General features: G+C 40.0%; 1 protein-coding gene across 1 annotated transcript in view; it reads right to left on the bottom strand.

The window, feature by feature from the left end:
- Nucleotides 1–13,770, bottom strand: part of plagl2 (pleiomorphic adenoma gene-like 2) — a 43,126-nt gene extending 29,356 nt beyond the window's left edge. The window contains exon 1 of the mRNA XM_023413012.2: nt 13,539–13,770. The gene's annotated coding sequence lies outside the window, so the exon portion shown is untranslated. The remainder of the gene's footprint in view (nt 1–13,538) is intronic.
- Between the last annotated feature and the right edge of the window lie 1,711 nt (nt 13,771–15,481).

The raw sequence follows: 15,481 nt of genomic DNA, 5'->3' as shown, positions 1-15,481 counted from the left end.
GGGGGGGGGCTGATAAACAAGTTAGAGGAGGAAGACCAGGGGAGAAGCCAACAGGTGAAAGAACAGCGAGTGAGAGCATCCTGGTGGTGATTGGTCGTCACTGAAGTGGTGCACACAGAACTGTACTGGGATCAGATAAGAAACTTGAGCCACTGACCATCTGTAATCTCTATATTAACACTTAATAACTCATTTACAGTGCACTGTCATGTAGTTACAAGCAGATATAAGGACATTAACTAAGTGTTATTAATGTATTTGTCAACATATATACTCCTCCTAAGTTTCTGTTTATTATGTTGCTATAATTATCTCTTTCATTACTATAGTTTTTTAAGTCACTGTCATGATTATATAAATTATAATTGACTTTAAATATTCATATTAATAGATATTTTTCCAAAACAAAACAAATCCCACCTTGTGGAGATGAAGGCCACAGCATACGGCTGAAAGGTGACTCTCAAGCTCCACATGACTTTAGGAATTTTTTGTTGTTATTGTTGTTGTTGTTGTTGTTGTTGTTGTTTGGCGTTTTGCCTTTATTTTGACATCCATCAGCATAAAGAGGCAGCGACGAGAGACACAGGCAGAGAGAGAGAGATGTGTGTGAACTGTGGATGTTCTGTGCGGTCGAGTGGTACAGGCCTGAACCACAACAGTTATTTACAGTTTTAAACCTGTCTGTAAAAGATCAGTAAATGTGTATTACAGTTAATAAATCCATTATAACACACATAAGGATTTGTTTGCGTGTTTTCAGCTGTTATACTGAGATGTCCTTAATTCATTATTCATTAGTCCCATAGTTCATTCATTCATCATTCTTCAACTAAAACGTTTTCATATCTTCTTAAAATACATACATATATATATATATATATATATACACATCTATGTATATATAAAAAAAAAAGATCATTATTACTGATTAAACTATAAAATAACAAATTAAAACTAGCTCCACCTTGACCAGTAACATAACCAGTGACGTAACATTGTTTTCTTTCGGCTTAAGCTGTGAAGAGTCGCCACAGCGGATCAACATCAGGGCTGAGCAGTTAATCAGAAAAGTATCACAACGGACTTCATCTTTCTCATGTCGGTTAATATTTTCCCCAACGCGTGCATTCATGAACTGTCACTCCAAAAAATGAATCACTACTTCGTGTTGAGTCACATTCTTCTTCCCCGTCCAACTAACATTAATCCACGTTCCCTCAAAGTGAAGCTGGTGATACAGATGACACGAGCACAAACACTGTGTCTCAACCTGAGCAGCTTAAATCTAAAAAGAAAGTTGTCTCCATTGTATAAAGTGAGATTTCCAAGTCTTATTTGATTATAGATCAGGTCTAGGTTCTGTATTAATACTGTGAAAGTATCAAAGCCTCAGTCCACAGAGAAATACACACAGCCCGTATTCAGAAAATGAGCCTTAAAACCAGCCGTCAGGACTTCCTGAACTTTGTGATGTCACAACAAAGCAGTCCCCGCTCTCAGCAATGCCCCAAGCCCCACCCACCTGGACCCACCGTCCAACCTTGCAGGATTTGGTTTCTCTGAGTGTTTACCTGAAATCTGCTATATTTTTATTCGATCACTCAGAAAACAGCCAGTCAGAAGAGAAGCTCAGAGCGTCAGAGTCTCAGAACCACCATTCTGCTCTACCACCTGAGCCGTGGCCCCACTTTATAACAAATAAATATATATATTCCTTTTACCAGTGACAGAGACCACACTTGAAAATGACTACTTTTACTTCTGGCTTGTAACAGCATCATTACACTGTGATGAAGCTAATTCTTCATCTGAATGTCCATTGTTTCCATTACAAAGAATCTGTTGGTCAGAGCTACACAGTGTAGCTGGACTGTAACAAGAAACCAACCATGCACACAGTAATGGAAGACATGAATATTTAACAGTCCCAGAGTATTCGCATGTACAGACTAAGTGCATCCGTGTCAATCATGCTCTTCTCTACATTTAAACTTGAAGTCCTCTCAGGGCACTGAAGATGTTACTGTTCCTCTATTCTCACATTACCTACTTTCTTCTCAAAGACAAATCTCAGGTGGCAGCCAGTCACTCAATCAATACATCACTCGATTCGTTTATTTCGATTCCTGCTCAAATACTAAGAGAAATTCAAATTTTCACTCCTGCATTTCAGTCAGTGAGCACGGGAGCTGGGGAGATTTTCTTTTGTCTACCAAGGGAGTCGGAGGTTTTGCTTGGCATTATTTAGTGAGTAGGGGATTGTTGAGCAGGGCGGGGTGGTGGAGGCGTTATTAAAAATCACTTCAGAGGAAGGAAGAGGGGATGTGTCATCAGACACTGTGGCTACATTCTGCTTTCTCCCGCTTTTTCTCCCGGACCCTGCTCTCTTCTTAGTATGAATCAGGGGCAGCGCAATCATCTGTCACTACTACTGTAGCTGTGTGTGTGTGTGTGTGTGTGTGTGTGTGTGTGTGTGTGTGTGTGTTGTATGTGTGTGTGTGCGTGTGTGAGTCAGGAGTTAACGCTCGCTTTCTCTCTCTCTCCACACGGATCAGGTTTCGGGCCCATTCGCTGACTCACAAATCGGCATCTCTAGACTGTGCTGAACAGACCGGGTACATATTCCAGATATTACTGTGCCGGTGAAACACATGCACACACATACACAAACACACACACACACATAACTCTGCGCTGAGTCACGTGCTGAATCTCAACAGCACTTTGACATGCATCCGTCCTCTCCCTGCATGTACATACTAGACCGTCTAGTGGTGGTGCATTCCTCGGCTGCAGCACATGATAGCAGAAGCTATAGCTTCCACTATGGCTCCAGTCGCATCTCAACATGTGAACAGATACATACTGGGAACGCTGATGGCCATGAATACATTTGTATTTTCAGATTGGGTCTGGGTTATATTCCAAACAGTAAATCTTTACACTCCTACTTGATGCAAAAAAATCCTAAAAATGAACAAAATCTGGACACACTTCTGTAGTTACAGGAAGGGACTGAAAAGACTTGGGTTAAAGCAGCAGGTTAATGGTTGAGTTTCTGCCCTATTTCATAAATGCACTTCTGTCCATGCAGAACAGATGTTCTGGATCTTGATGATGAATCTCCAACATTGGAAGTAAAGTCCCTGCTAAGCTCTGAATGCTGCTAAGATTCATTAATAGTAGAAAAAATGAGTTAAGGTCATTTACCGGTCTGTCAGGCAGCTGTTTCTGATTAAAATAATTGGGGATAAATGATTATATTTATTATAGATTTATCTACTGCTGTTATTTTTAATTATTTAATAAACAAAATGTCAAAAATAATTTAACTAATTTCAACATGTTCTGTTTTCAAATTAAAAGTTTAAACTAATAAACATTTTTTTATGTATTCAATCAACAATGTAAAAATCATCTGTAAAACAAATCAATATATTTAAGAAGCTGTAATTGCATTTGGTATTAATATTCTATGTCTGGACCAATCAATTAACTGTTTTTCTTTTTCAGCCCTAAAAATAGAAAATAATAATTTATCACAACTACAAGCAGTCTTTGGTACCAGTGGAGCTGAAATGCTTAATCAATTAGTCAGTCGTTAAAGAATAAATCTGCAACAATTTTGATAATCAATTAATCATTTATTATCCAAGGAAAATGTCAATATTCAGAAGCAGTTTGCAGCTTTTTTGGTTTTCGCCTGTTGTTGGGACAAAACTAGAGATGTGAACATGTCAGCTTGGAAACTTGTGTTTCTTACCGTTTTCTGACAAGTTAAAGGCCCAAAGATTAAAAGATTGATCAGGAAAATAATCTGCAGATTAATCAATAACAAAAATAATTGTTGCGGCTTGATAGTTGCTCAGACCATGAGCCGCCTGAATCGGTGAAAGTCAGTTTCTGTATGACAAAGGCTCCTGATTGGCCGCCTGTTAAAAGAACAACACATCAGGGAAGTCAAAACATCTGCTGGATATTAATGCTGAATTATAAGCATTTCTACCACATAAGGGGGTAAATACATTTTTCAACTGCAATATTCAATTAAATTCAATTATATTTATCAATGCAAAGAAAACGTTTTGCAGCCGCAGCTCCCCACCCAGATCAATAAATACTCACAAAATAAGAAACACTCATGAAGCTAAAACAATCAAAGGCTATAAGCTTCAAACTATATGTTTCTTATAAAACATGAAATGAAATAAATATCAAAAAAATATAAAAAAAAATCCAAGAAATACAGTTTTAATAATTAATTGAGCGTTCAAGTCATTTTTCAAGTAAAAATGCCAAACATTTAGCTAGTTCTAGCCGATGTGGGATTTATAGATTGATCAACTATAATCTATAACATATGGGTTCTGGACTGTTAATCAGACGGACAAGTAATCTGAAAGTCACTGTTGGCTCCGAAAAAAAAAGTTTCTCTATATTTTTTCTATATTTTCTGGCATTTCCTAGACCAAACAATTGTTCAGTTATGTAAATTGATTAAAACAAAACAATCAACAGATTAAATGATAATTACAATAATTGTTAATTGCCCCCGTAAAACACACACAAAGCAATGAAGCCACAGCCTGCAAAAGCATAAAAATGACTTGAAATTATTCTATTTTTTACACAAAACAACAGTAAGAAACTGAGGTGACTTTATCTGACCAGATTTAAGACTTTAGCAGCAGCTCTCTTAGAATATCTCATCATTCTGAAAGAGAAAATCCAACCTCCTGTTACACAACTGTTACACAAATACAGACCAAATGACACTATAATAAAAACCCTTTAATTTAGCAGAAAACGTCCATCGTACAACCAACACACGCAGTGGCAAGAAGACCCCTTTAACACTAGGCTACATCTGTAATAACCATGAGGATGTCAGTATGTTTTTTCTAAGTATTCAATCCAGCATGATGACAGGCCAGCAGAGCGTCAGCTCAGGTTACATTTGGTGGGTCTGCAGATACCTGATCACTGGTCCAGTAACACTCCACTACGTCTTAAACGGCTCAAGCTAATTCAACACGTCAAACAGCTCTGAGACAGTTCATACAGCTTTTCAATTTCAAAATGTCTCAGTTTTTCTCCAACTCAGACCTGAATGAACGATTCATGTGGACGAGAGGAGTCAGGACGACAGCAACACACACGTATCTCCCTATAGTCGAGGATAGAGCTGCATATGTGGACTGAGTGATGATATTTTGTTTTACTTTGGACTGACGAATTGACTTTTTCATATCACTGCAGCAGGTCTGCAGATTGATCCTCCTTTAACTGCGCTCTTTAATTTATAGCTGTTATTGAGGCAGAGTTTCAATGTTCACTCTTGACCTTTGAATCAGTACATTCACTAGTGATTCTGGAGCTTTCAATCTAATCATCTGTCATACTGTTCTCGTACAGTCATCTTCGACAACAGGTGGAGTTTGCCCACTTGTCATACTGAATGTTCACTAAACCCCTCCCCCGAAAAGTGAAAAGTCCAATCATAATTTAGCAACTGTAACTAGGCACAGTGGGCCTGTCAAGCTTTGGATTTCTTCACATGTCGAGGCAGCGGGTGGTGGTGTTGTTTTTAGCCTTTCCAAAACCGAAAGCATCGTGGTCATTTCGGGAGACTAAAAGGATGATCCCAAGACGGCGGCATGCAAATTCTGCAGGCAAACATTCACCTATCATTCATCAACCTCAAACACGGTTTCTCTGAAACATCTTAGAGCCTAATGTTAGCGACTTAGCATGGCCGCTGACTCTTACATTCTCCTTGTTGTTCTGGCACATCCAGAATCATTACAGCTTTTACCGGTGTCATTAACACGCGGTTCGCTTTGTGCACTAAACCTCTGCGGCTATGTGGTAAACGTTAGAGCAGCTGATTTTACAGCCACAGCAGCCAATATAGACTTGTTCCTGTGTTTACCTCCTCTTAAGTTAGGTGTAAATTTGAGTAAGTCTGGCTAAATACTGTACTACAGACAATAGCAACCATTACTTCCCAAGCAAAGGACCATTTATTACTAAATAATCTTAAAAAAACCCTGAAGAAAAGCACATCTACTGTGTAACAGCTAGTATTTCCCCAATGTGTCAAAGCCAGTCCCGGATGGTGCTATAACACAGTTTAATGGTAAAGTTACTGGTTCTGTGCTGCTCTTTATTAGATTTGGAGAAGTTTACACTCACTTTGACTCAACTTGTTACCGGAGACAGCGTTATGTTTGATATCCTTTTCTCTTGTAACATTAATAGTAAATTAATGATCTAACTTACTGTACAGTAAACTAAGCACCACTAGTAATGCTGGACTTAGTAGATTTACACTGCAATACGACAACAATGCTGTTTTTGGAGCAGCAGGTAATAATGCTGACATTTAGCCTTGGACATGTTCAAATTAATATTTAAGACATTTTTACAAGGTTACAGTTTCAAACAAGCCAGCTTTAAACATTAAAAGTCAGCAGGAGATAGCAGTTTCAACCAGCTCATGTTAGCTTAAGTAGCTAGCTATGATATAATCTGCTAGTGATCTTTTCAGCTGGCAAGTCGACTGTTTTTTGTTTTTGTTAAGAAAAGATTTGAATTTGACATTTGAAACTCTTCACTGTTATCAAAGTGAAGTGCGAGAGCAGAGAGTTGCAGTAGCAGAATGGGGTCAGGGCTTCATGAACAGGCTGTTTTCTCAACTGTTGTTTCCAGGATCAAGGATGATTTTCAGTCACAACCTTTTTAAACCAACATGGACCAGAAGTCTTGCTCAGAATAAATATTCAACACCAACAAACCCATGACAACGGGGCAAACTAACCCTGACCCTGTGTGAAATAATCAAAAGCTCAACATCAGTTGCAGTGAGGCTTTTTGTCAAGTATATCACAGTGGATCAGCAGACCGAGGTGCAGGCTGCATGTTTGCAACACATGTAATGAAATCCGCCAAATGACCTTTGTGACACGACATCCCCTCTGCCACCCTGTCTTCTCACCTCGCCAAACTCAGGCTTAAAAATGCTCTGAAATAATCACAAAATTTTGCAAATCTAATTGGCTCTTTGACTGCAAGTCGGGGAAAGAAGCGGATCATCTTTGAAAGCAACAGACTGTCCTGTATTCGCAAGTCAGTCAGTGCCTAAGGTTAAGTACAAGTCTATCAGTGTCTGAGAGACAGCCCCCTAAACCAACGCTGTGTTTACTGCAGAGAGAGAAAAGCCTATTAATAAATCTGTTGCAGACAGCCTGGCGGAAGTGGCCTGGGGGCTGTAAACTCAGTCTGGGAGAGAAGGATGGATGAAGGGCAAAACAGAGAGGGGATGGATGAAGAGAGTAAGTGCAAGAGAGAAGAAGAAAAGACCAAACGGAAAAGAAATGAAGATACATGGAAATGGAGAAAGGCGGGAGGAGGGAAGGGAAAGGAGGGAGAGGAAAGAGGGTGTGTGTGTGTGTGAGTGTGTGTGTATGTGTGTGTGTGTGTGTGTGTGTGTGTGTGTGTGTGTGTGTGTATGTTGTGTGGTGTAAACCATGGGTGCTGGTTGATGGATGGATCTAGGTTCTGAAAAGCCACAGCTGCCCCGCTCTTCCTAGAAAAAGATCCACAAGGAAAAGTGGCAGTATGTGGTTCAAGCATCTAGCATCCTCTTACTATTTCTGACCGGCATACTGCAGGACCCGTCAGAATGTGCACTGGTCCAAAAAGCCTCTGCCAGAGTGCGAGTAAATGAGAGAATGTGTGCCTGTATTATTAACGTAGTGCCTATGCATAATAAAAATGAAAATGTGAGGGTTCTTTTTTACTTTAATTAGTCTTGTAAATATCTGTATGTGTGTGTGTGTGTGTGTGTGTGTGTGTGTGTGTGTGTGTGTATGCTGCGCCGCGCTACACATGAGTATGTCTGTTTTCAATCAGTCTATTACACAGCAAAGCATCATTCTTCTCTCTGTCACGGTTGCCAACTGAATGTAGTAAATGTATATAGTGCTGTATTTACAATAAAGGAGGTAAAGAGTGACGTTTTGTGCACCCCGCACATTTTATCTGAAATAAAAAAATACGCTGTTAATTTTCTGTGAAAGAGCGACATGAGAATGTTTATTATCAGAAGTTTATTTTTAGATCAGAACAGAGATTAACTTTCACGTAAGAGATGAAAACCAAAGCTGTTCTGCTTCTACAAGTAACAATTCAGCTAAATCCATCCACATCCCATCTGCTGATGAAGATCAAACTATGGTCATGAATGAACCTTCACACTCAACAGTCATAAAATCAGCAAACCGAATCAGTATCTAGCGCTGCCCCCCCAACAGTCAACCCAAAGTTAGTCGATGAGAAGAGTCTTAGTTGACCAAGTTTTGATTGGTCGGTTGGTCGTGGGGGACGAAAGTCAGATTCCATAGGAAGTGTTGAGACTCAGTTACTCAGTCATGGACAGACGTAGTTTACATGTCTGGTCCCTTATGAGATCATAATGTGACCGAGCATCTTGGGTTCAACTGACTGAGCATGTTTAGTGATAAAATGATAAACAGGACTTAGAGACGTAGGACAGTGAGCAGCAGCAACTTTTTCGTTTTCCTAACACACATTAAGCGGGACTCCAACAACAACTCCCGCCTTACGACAACTCTTAGAGGACACATTACCTCAAATATCAAAACAACCTGTAAACACAGGACAGTGTGTTACAGTAATTATGTAGCGGTGTGTCGGGCAGGAAATCCAAAGTGTGGGATCATTTCAAGAGGCTAAAGAACAACCTCAAGAAGGCGACACATAAACATTCACCTCTCATCGTCAACCACAAATAATGCTTATTTGAAACATGTATGTAGCCTAACTTTAGCCACTTAGCATGGCCGATCGCATCTCAGCCCTGGACTCGAACCATTACCCCCCCCCCCCCCCCCCCCCCCCAAAACAATGTATATTTATCTAAATAAATCGAAATCATAAATGTGTGACGACTAGTCAACTAATAGCTTGAATTAACGACAACCAGTCAACCAGGAAAACCTTTGGTCAGGGGCAGCCCTATCAGTGAAACATTAGTTAGCATTAGCCACCATGATATCAGACCACATACGACTACAGCAGCAAATCTCAACGTTGGTGAAACACTACAAGAGGAATTATGAAAGACCGATCACACAGAAAGATCCAGGTAATTTAAAGTTTGCTAATGTTGCTCCTGGTTAACTTCAACTTATAGGTTGTCCTTATTTGGCTAGGGCTTAATGCTAAGCAACGTGTAACAGCAGCACGAGGACAGTCAGCAAACAGACTCAGTAATGTCAGTTACGTGACAATATCAATATAAAGTTTGCTGACGTTCACAAACATGAGCCATCGGCTGCTGTTCATACCAGACCATGTGTGTACTGAACTGACTTGTTTTTCAGAAATTACAGCCTCACTGTCACAGAGTGTGTGGACAAAATCCAACAGTTTTTGGCTGCATAGTGTAAAAAAGAGAAAACTGCCACTAAATAAAATACAAATCGCCAATTCATTTTTTATTACATTTTAAACTGTTGCAAGCAGCTTAAATTAAAAGCTGCAAGAACGAGAAACACCCACAAAAACTAAGGAAACACCCACCAGACTATGTTGGAAGAGATATTCCTATCAAAGGGCCAAAACAATACTTTTTCATACTTTCCTTTGACATTTTGTTGATATTCCTCTTTTTCATTCAATGAAATAATCACAATTTCTCAAATATTAAACAAGCAGCTGTATAAAAACTTTGAATAAATACAATAGACTCTAAAACTGCAAATTCAGATTAACATCAGTAAATATCTGATTAAAGGATAAATAAATAAGACAATGAATCTGACTGAGCATTCAAAGACAATTCACTTCTTAGGTAATGTTAATTTTTGCATCTTAATAATTCATGTGAGATACTGAACCTTTACATATGAAATGCCCTCCTCTCTCTCTCTTTCTGACTCTAACTTTCTTCCAGTCTGTCGCTGTACTGACTCACACTCTCATACTCCTCTACAGTATCTCCTGCATCTCTCTCTCCTCCGCCTCTCCATCCATTCTCCTCTCAGTGACCTGAATGACCGGCAGCCAGTGTGTGTGTGAAACCTCACATATCACAAATAAATAAATCTTTCCCCTTTGCTCTTGTCCCATGACACTGGACACACATGCATGTAAACACTGCAGTGTAGATGTGAGTACACAAAGAGTTCAAATACACAAACTACAACCCTTGCATATGCACACGCACGTATGAGTACACGACTTCTGCATCGCCCCGTTTTCCGTTCAGGTTCTCAGGCTCTCGACTTGCCCGTTTTTTTTCCTCTCGCCGTCTTGAGAAAATAACAAATAGTACAATCTTCTTGCAGCCCTTTAGTGAACAACATCCATTCTAGCATGAACCCAGTGTCCCTTGTTCCCTCACCCATCTCCTCTGCACCCCCACCCACCCCACTCCATCCCTGCCTCTAGAAGGTGAAGAAGTACAAAGAAAGGGATCAGAGCTTTTCCGATTCTTCCCTGGTTATTAACTACCATTTGTCCCCTCAGAGGGGCTGTCCCTCCCATTAACCCAACTGATGCTCTTTTCTCATGGAAATCAGCCTGCTGTTGCTGCCGCCGCCACCGTCTCTGCTGCCACTACCACCGCTGCCGCTGCCCACAGAGGTGCAAGGAATTGTGGGGGATTTTCAGAGGAGAAGACCTCCCTCCAACTCAAAAACAGCTCTCTCTCTCTCTCTCTCTCTCTCTCTCTCTCTCTGTAGCAAACACACAAGCTTGCACACCCGCACACACACATACGCATGCACACATCTACCGTCTCAAAAACAGGCATGTGTGCGAGCTCTCACAGGCAGACACATTCACTCAATCACAAAGGCAAACATGAAACGTGCTGCCTCCAACCACAGGGGCATGGAAGTAATGTAAGGCAATGCATGGAAGTTAATGAGAAGAAGCTGGCTCAAGGACCCTGGTGCAAAATATTTTGGAGAGCAGAGCAGCTAAGAATGCTTGGGCACCAGAATAACACGAATCATCAGGAGTTTATGACCGAGAGAAAAAGATGTAGAAGAGGTAGTGACTCCTGATTTTAATGAGCATAATCACTAACAGATAAAGAAAAAAATAGCAGAAATCCAAGTTTGCATGCTAATTACTGCACTGTTCAATTTTTTTCTGACTATCCACAAATTCACCTCTGATCTTTAAAAACGTTTAATGTCCATGAAAAACAAGCTATGTCACATCTGTCACTGCACCTAAAAGCAGGTGCACTAGAATAACAACTGGAGAAATCTCTGGAGGGAAACAAATCTTCTAAAGCCTAAAGCAGCAGCTCCATCACTAACAGCGCTGTTATAGTGAGAGGGTGGAAAACATCAACACATGGGTCTCGACTTGCACTTCAACTGGAAGCAACAAAGCCATTGTCTCGTGACAAACTCACTTCCATTTCCTTATTATGTAGCTGGAGGCCTGGATGAAGCACGTTTGTCTCAAAAATGCTGCAGCAGAAAATGCGTGGTGGGGGAAAACCACCTAAACTCGCTCTTCACCAGACCAGATCTGCAACTTATACACTGATCTTTTTCAGGTACTGGGGAATGTTTAAGGTTTATAGACCTATATACATATATATACATACATATATATATATATATATATATATATATATATATATATATATATACATATATATATACATATACACACACATATATAATCATGTATGTCATTAGTGTTGCAGCCATGTAATTACTGCTGCCTTGATAATTTACCTCTTTTTTAATTTTATTTAACAAAACATCACCAATTTCTTTTCTACACAAATCATCTAGTAGATCCTACATAATATCTCATATAATTGTCTCATAAAATTGCTGTCAGTGAAATAAAGAGCCATGCTAATGTTCCCTGTGCTATTACAGAAGGATATTTGTACCCTGTGAAACCTAATAGGCCATCAGACCCTCACAGGTAGAATCTAGATATAACCTCAATAAGGTGATCGACAAAGAAATTAATCAGCAGCTGCTGTAGTTTGAAAACTTTTTTAAAAGTCATTTTCAAGCAAAAATACCAAACAATCCCAGCCTGTCAGTTTTGGTGTTTTTCTCTAATATATGATACTTAATCAATAATGTTGGCGTTTGTGGATTATTGATTGGACAAAACAAGTTATGTTCAATTAGCAAATTTGGCTTAAGGAAACTGAAACAGTTTCTGCTCTTTTTGTCAGTTCTTTTAATATAAGAACTGTCAGATTCAATGACAGAGAAAATAATAGTTTGCTGCAGCCTTTGTTAATTCTCTGTGGAGAGCTTCGTACATGTGTAACTCCTGTTTACCACAGGATGTCTGCCTGTAGCTTACAGCTTACATATGAAACATTTAAATATCACAAGGTGCTGTTGTGAGCGCAGCCTCCCTGTTCAACAGCAAAACAAACTGCAGTAATCCTGTAATAAATTATACAATGTCACTGCAGTGACAATAATGACCATTATAGCTGGTGAAAGCCCAGAAAAACATCTCAGTGTGAACTCATGATCAGTCCCTATTGGAGCAGTGTTTCTCTGCTGCAGAATATTTGTTAGTTCAACAGTTGTTTTTGCTTCTTTCAACAAACCTGATTGAGAACAAATGTGTGAAGAGTGGAAGCCTTCAGCCAAGTCAGCTATCAATAACAAGTGCATAAACTGAACCCCCACATTGTGACCCCTACCCCCCTCCTTTTGGTGGGGGTCTTGGTTGTTATTTACCCGCTTCCAAGGAAAAGCACACTCTCTCTCTCTCTCTCTCTCTCATGGAGACACACAACATCCGATCAGCGACAAACATGACATAAGCCTTGTAGATAACCCAGTGAGGAGGCCAAACACACATGCAGTCAGCAGCGACGGCTTCACGGTCGTAGAGTACGACTGAATATCAGCAACAAAACTCATTTAAATAATGAAACCGTGTGATGCACAAACAGAAAACAGCCTCCACATTACAGCAACTTTCACCAGAGTTTTCTCCTCCCGCAAACAAACACACACCGTGGGACGTTCCCTCTGTCTCCCTCTTCTCTGCAGCTTCATGCCACACTTGATAAATATTTCGGAAATTGCTTAAAACTCACCAGATCGCCGAAAACTTGCAAAGAACATCAAACGTCAACAGCGACGGGCCGCTGGACGGAGTGCGCCGTGTTTCACAGCTTCACTCATCCGCGTTTGCAACATATTTATCGAGCAAAAAAAGCCTCGAGGAGCCGAGGAGGCGATCGCGTAATTAAAAATTAAATACCCAGGTCCCTCCACGCTGCCGCAAAAAATAAGCAAAATTACGCAAAGTCCGATTGCGCGATGGTAACAACACATTCACAACAATTCAAGTGTCACGCACATCGATGTGTCAGTGAGCGCGAGCCGAGAGTTGGTATAAAGTTGGTAAAGTTGTTGAAAAGACACACATGCACACATCAGGACGTGCAGCCACATTATGAGGTCTTGCAGAAAAAAAACGAGCAGTTAACCCACCTAAAAGTTTCCAGCACCGCATTAGTCAATTTCACATGGAGCCCCGGTAACCTTCCATCCCGGACCGGACCAGAAACCCGCAGTGGGAGAGCCCACGCCACCGCTCCCCGCTCCTTTCTCCGCTCGATCTGTTCTTTTATGATTTTTTCCGATTTTTTCTCAATAATTTTTCTATATTCGGGGCCTGAGAGTGTGTCTGGCTCTCCTCAGGCTGCAGCGGAGTTATGGGGCGGTAAGCATTGTGGGAGTGTGACGTCAGGCCACTTTCACAAACTTTTTTTTTTTTTTTTTTTTTTTTTCAAGCAGGGACAGCTTACTGGTTTTTCAGCAGCCTGCAACCAGTCCTCCCAGTCACAAGCAGTTGATTCAGTTATTACACCTGCAGTCCCGCATAGATATTCTGTTTATTCAGATTATCAATAAACATTTAGCGGCTATTTTTTTTAAAAATAACTCTTATTATCTTGCCTGTAACGGAGCCAAAGTTTGACATATGACATATTAACATCCGATATTTGAATGTATTTCATAGTTGCCTATAGCTACATTTCAATACAGCATTAAGTAGCCTGCTGATTGAAAATATTTTACTGTTTCTTATGACTTTTGAGGTTTATTGCAGTTATTAAATATAAGAAAAAATATTTTAAAATCGCAAAAGTGATAGAATGGGATCATCCTTTTTTGTTTGGTTTGTCATCCTTTAAAAGTGAATAGGAAAAGAGAGAAAATATTTTCATTTCAGTCCATACCGGCGATATCAAGAAATTATTTTCTCCTTATTAGATGTAAGAATTATTTCATCTGTTTTATAGCTTCTAAGTCCATTTTAAATGAAACTGTGCAAAAGAAAAGTGCACTCATTGCATTGTAATGAATCACCTCAGTTTTACACTTTTAAAGACCTTCACATCAACAAAATATAGCCAATATGTCTTATCACTAAAATTAAATATTAAGTTTTTCTTATATTCATATATTCTATTAACCATAAAATGTTTTTTTATGGGAACAAAATGAACTTTTTTTTATAGGCTATCTAAAAATGAATCACACAACATAAAACATGTAGCCTACTTGAATCATGCATTCTGCAATTGTATATTATTTATTTATGTTAAAGCGTCAACAAGTGTCAACACAGAGGAGGAAAACGAGCTGGACTTTCAGTTCATCCGCAGGAATGTGGACGGTCGCCCCGGTCCCCACGTGTTAAAGGTGGTGGTGGTGGTGTTGGTCCCTTTTCTCCCACCTTGTGTTTTTTTTTTTTTCGTGGGGGGTGAAAGAATTACTTCCAGGGCACATCAACTCGTTTCCTCATCACCCTAACCACCCCCCACCCCCCAGCACCTCTTCCCAGCCCCTCCACAGGCTTCCAACAGCCCCACCAAGCCCGCAGGGTGAATGTGTTTGTGCAGAGAGTGAGTATGGGGGGTGGGGGAGCAAGAGTCTTCAATAATGCTGCCTTCAAGTGCAGCCCGCCTGCTCATATTTTATATATATAGAAAAAAACTTTTGTCCGTGTATTAAGCCCTCACATGTTGGAGATGACACTTTAATGAACATCAACAAAAGAAACATATTTTTATGCCTGTTTAAAATTTAAAATTAATTAGGCTACATGATTATATCATGATGGTATAAGCTACTCTCTGTTGTCAGTGAGTGTCAGTACTTGATGTTTTGTTCAATTCTTTAAAAAACGTTACAAAAGTCCTGCTTTAGCTGCTGTCTGTTCACTAATAAATAAAAACAAACCCGAGTACTTCAGTTATAGGCCTATTTATTCATAGTTTGTGTTTAGTAATCAATCGCGCTCTAATAGTGGCCACATTTCCGACCGAACATGAATGCACCAAAAGCCTTTTGGCGTGTTCAATACAGAGGAGCGGGGTAGAAAATGCCTGTTGTTCAGCGGGGGGGGGGGGGGGGCTGCCCCCCGG

This window comes from Seriola lalandi, unplaced genomic scaffold, assembly GCF_002814215.2.
Source record: "Seriola lalandi dorsalis isolate HSWRI2012SDOR001 ecotype SW California unplaced genomic scaffold, Sedor1 jcf7180002054501, whole genome shotgun sequence".
NCBI classification, from domain to species: domain Eukaryota; kingdom Metazoa; phylum Chordata; class Actinopteri; order Carangiformes; family Carangidae; genus Seriola; species Seriola lalandi.
This window is presented reverse-complemented; position numbering and strand designations above follow the sequence as displayed.